Genomic DNA, 5324 nt, shown 5'->3' with positions numbered 1-5324 from the left:
TTTAACATGTGCAAATTAAAATAAAGACTAATTTGAAAAAATGAATAAATATAAAAAACAAAATGAATTGAGATTTTATATTTAGAATCAAATTAAATTTCCACATAGCTCTTATATTAAATATTGAAGATACTCCTCCGGTCCTAATTATAAGACCCAATTGACTTATTTGAGAAGATTTTAAGGAAGTAAGTTAAGTTGGTTATTTATAATAAATAAGTGTTGTCATTCCTAAAATATCCTTGCTAATTAAGTATATTGGCTAAAACTATCATTATTAGAAGGATTATCTTGGAAAAAAATGCATAAATATAAGAAACAAAATGGATTGGGGTTTTATAATTAGGACCAAATAAAAAGTCAAATGGGGTCTTATAATAAGGATCGGAGGAGTATTATTTATTGACGACACTCAGTGCCTATTTGGGTATTTGGTTAAGAGATGAAAGTTCAAATAAATCCCTTTAAACTCAAATAACTGATTATGCGTTCCATTTATCCCTTTGACTTTTTTTTTTGAAATCTTGATAAATAGTAATGATAAAAAACTAACATTAATCGTTAAAATATTTAACATTGACTATTAAAACTTGAAACAGTAAAAAGTACTATTACTATAATTTTAAACCTTTAGGGGTAATTTTATACCCAAAATATTTTTTGGATGCTCACCTCTTATGAGCAAAAATTTTGGAGACAAATTTACATCTTCATCCTAATCTATATTTGAAAAGAAATGGTACAATAAGCATAGCTAGTTCGGGGGAAAAAAATTAACGTGGTAAACAAAGTTTTGCATTAAGAAATAAGAACCAAACCGAAACCCTTTATAGGAAATTACAGTTAGGAGCTGAGGGGTTAGGGCCATTAACCGTTACTTTATGCATTAAGACTTAGGTCACTGTTTTCAAATTGCGTAATTACGTCGGATCAAGCAAAAACAAATAAATAACATACAATAAATAAAAATGAATTGGTGACTTCCATACTGTACTAGTTTTGAATAAATTTTGACCAAGTTCAGGATCTTTGACCAAGAGTTGGCTCCAATGTTTACATTACAATGTCCGTTCCATGCATAACTCGGACTAGGAATTTGAAAATTGGATATTTGACCAACTGTTGTCATTCAGATATGGGATTTGTAATTTTTTTTTTGGGGGCTTATCTCCATTCCCCATTGATTATATATATATGTGTGTGTGTGTGTATTAAAGAGGGATTTCCGTATGGAATAATTTTCAAATGAGTATTTTAAATAAATTAACACATATTTTTAATAAATAATTAACTTAATTAGTTTTCTCAATATCTATGAGCAATTATTTAATGCTTATATTTAAAATTAGGAAAAATTAATTTGAGAGTTCTTATAGTTTTGCTCCATTTTCTTGCTAAAACATAGGTATCCTTCGGTTAAAGACAATCATATTCGAGATACTGTCGAGTACTAAATGTGAGTATCTTTCCTAGCAGGAATTCAAACTTTGTTTCATTACATTGTGAGAGATTAGTCTCTTTTGTTAGATCCAATTGGCATTGGTGTTTTGCTCCATTTTGAATTAGCTACGTCTCTAAACTTATTTTTCTTTCTATTAGATCTTTTAATTTTCTTCTGTCTTCCTACTGTTAAATATGAAGTAACACCGTTATAATTTTCTGTCACTGACCTTGAAACATTTCCTTCTCTCTCCTTCTGCCATAAACTCAAGTCGACCCAACTCTTCTCTCTCCTTCAATCATTCCTCACCATTGAATTCATTTCCTTCCTCTGACTCTGATTTCTTTTTTCGCCATTAATAATTATTTTCTCTTTTGCATATGATGAAAGCCCAGAAACATGGTCTAATCAAAGTGACAACAACTAAAAGTTTAAAATCTAAAATTAACGAAAGAAAGAAAACCCATCAATATTAAAACTCCAAGTGATCAATCCTAATGTACAGAATAAATCTTCTAGGTGGATCGATCATGAGCTGCCACCAGCATTCAGCAGCACTCAATATACTTGAACACACATGATCAAATCTCAAGTTCTACTTCTCAGGAGCTCATCAAGATTCTATCTTCAAGAGGGGTGTGGATGGATGGGGATGGCAATGGTGGGCTTTGGTGTGAGCAAGAGGATAAAACTTAGCTTTGCTTAGAGGGAATTCAATGGCTTTGCAGGAGGCAGGAAAGTTGCAACACTGTTAATTGATATTTACCTGTGGGGATTAACGGATCTAACCTTGAAAAATTTAAGGATTCAATTAAAAAAACTGAAAAAAAAAGTTCAAGAACCTAATTCAAAATTAAGCAAAACTATAGGGACCGACCTGCAGATTACTTTTCCCTTAACGTTAAAAGAAACATGTCCTTTTGGAGCAGGATGCATTTTTTTTTTTTACTATTAGACATCAACGCATGAAGCGAGAGGCTGATGAAACCAGGTGCATTTTTGCACAAAAAGGTACATTTATAAGATTTACAGTAAATCGCATTATTAATATATTATAAAAAAATTATCCAACAAATACCTATTTAGAAAATGTATTACCCAATAATTTTTTAATTTAGTATTTTATGTTTTTATCCATTAAAAAAAGTATCAGTATTCTATCCTTAAAGGCTTCATACACTGCTTTTCAAATTTCAGGGATTGTTAGAAAATTCGAATTTCACACAGATATTTATGAGCAATTTTTTTTTAATAAATCATAACATTTGAATTAGAATCCTTATAGAGAATATGCAAATGGGTCAAATTCTATATAGAAACTGGAGAGAAAAACACCCAATGAAATTCTTCTAAACAAGTAAATATAGAACACAAAATAAAATTTCTTTCTGTGTACAATCCCACTGAAAAACCTTGTCTCCTTCGTACTAACATTGCGGTTACATCAACTATGAAAAAGAGGCTGCATAATTTCTCTGACAATCACGAGCCATATTGTTTTGAGCTGAAAATTTTATAAATTTGTTAATTTATGCTCCCATTATACTGATAATTCAATTACATTCAAATCTGGTACACTACATACAAGCTACACTATTTATAACATCTATTTATTTATGAAATATTGATCAGTTTTCGATATCAAGATATAGGATTTAACCAGTGAATAAATAAATATTGAAATATTTATTTATTTACAGCCTACAGGCTTAATAATATGCTCCCGTAGGGCCAGACTAGTGGACTAACATTACTAGCTCACGATGTATAGTGAATTTACTCATATCATACCCAGATCATTGATAATAATATCAATATTTTACGTTTTTTTTTTTCCTTTTTGCCAACTAATCTTTCATCAACATCACAATTTAGCAGCTTTTGGGGGTGGAGGGCACAGAACCCGACCCGACCTCCATGAGAGTAATCAGCTGGTCAACAATCAACATCTAGGTTAATATGTCAAAAAATCAAAGTCATCGAATGATTCCTGGCAAATTTTTTAACACGTCGCTGCTCCAATCAGAGAACATTTTTGTTGATACACGATTTTTTTTAACTCTTGCTCAAAAGGTCAAAAAGATGTTTCATGTAAAGTGACAAAAAGATACATAAGCTATAGTTAGGTTAAAGAAAATATTATATGTATAATCATAAATTCAACAACTTGAAATTACATTACTCATCAAGTTTATATAGGACGATGATTACATGAGGATGGGATTTTTGGGAAAGAAAAGGGAATGGGATGGCTTTTTTTTTCTTTTTTTTTTTTGGTGGGGGGGGGGGATTAGAAGAGGGGTGTGTGTGTGTGGCGTAGGAGACAGGCATGCATGAGGGTTTCTGCCACAAGGTGCCAATGGCCATTGTGGGATCTTTAAAACCCCTCCCTCCATTATTGCCTCCTAGCTCTTCCTCTTATCTCAAACAACGCAGAGAAACAGAGAGAGAGAGGGGGTGGGGGAGTACAAACACCAAGTCCCTCACAAACACCATAAATTCTACCAGGACCCACCACCTACTTATATCACTCATATTCTTTTGTAAAGAATATGTATCGATTCATTATTATTGAAGGTGAAAACCAGGAAGGAAAGGCAGCAATATAATGTAATAGTATTACAAATAAATGCCACTTAATAATGAAGGCACACACACACATATGTATAAATGTATATATACTAGTATAAGTGAGGGCCTAGGGTTAACCCTATCCTTTGTGTCTCGCCTCTTCCCTAACTACTTATGCACCACAAGCCTTTGCCATCTCTCTCTGACCCAAAACTCCCCCCTTCCCTTCTCTCAACTTTCAAATGCTTCTTCTGTCACTGTATATGGGTGCAGATACATTTCATAGTGAAGTGTTTCTAGAGCCAGTGATACAGGTCGAATCCATGGGTCCAACCAGTAAAAAATAACGGGTTAGAATTAATTAAAAGTTAATTTTGGAAACAAAATTTGTGGGTTAACTTGCATTTGTATTTTTCAAAATTCTTACATTTTATTGAGTGTTATACCTCATTTGAAATATTAAAAAATTCCTATATTATTTATTAGGTGTTTTTAATAAAGTATTTCAAAGAAAAACAAGAAATTAATTACATCTTCTTTTTGCATATTATATGAGAGAAAAATATGAAAAAAATTAAAAAAAAGTAAAAGAGTAAATAAACATGGCTAAGATAGATTAAGGTTGGCTACAAGTCAATTCATTAAAAATGAGCATTTTTGCCCTGCATTGTATAGGTTGAACCCGTCATAGACCAACTTACAACCTACATGTTGGCTTGTATTACCAGCTAGTATTTCTTATCATCTATCAATTATTGATAACACAATTTATTAACATGCTCTGTTGATACTACTATTAAGCAGGACCATATATGTAGCCTGAATTAAATAATGTGCAACACAAAATCCGGAAAAGTGTGTTGTAAACCGACTTTTTAACAATAGAGTTTGTACAAATTTTGTACACAGAGAGTACAGATACTCCATTTTAGATCCTTCCTGCCCTTAATGGAAGACTCTTTTCCAATTTTTCTGTGTTATTCTATGATTTCGTATTTAATGTGGGATTCCTTATTTCTTATAGAAAAAAAATCATTCAGATATTTATCTAAAGAAGATATGCGAACAATGTCTATATTTTTTTGAGAATTATTAAAAGCACATACCATACTGATCATAACTGAAGACTTCTTCATAAATTCTGATGAGTCAGTGGCAGTGTTAGGTTTGGCTGTTTCAGTAATTACTGCTCTTCTTTTGCAATAAAAGGTTTATATGAGATTTCAGATCCAATAATAATAATAACATAGCCTGTTTGGTCACTGAGAGAGTGCAGGAAAATCTAAGAAAATAACCTGCACGGATCTCTGGC

This window comes from Neltuma alba, unplaced genomic scaffold, assembly GCF_004799145.2.
Source record: "Neltuma alba isolate B1F8T4 unplaced genomic scaffold, ASM479914v2 tig00012574_pilon, whole genome shotgun sequence".
In the NCBI taxonomy this organism is placed as follows: Eukaryota; Viridiplantae; Streptophyta; class Magnoliopsida; order Fabales; family Fabaceae; genus Neltuma; species Neltuma alba.
Note: the sequence above shows the minus strand (reverse complement) of the source record.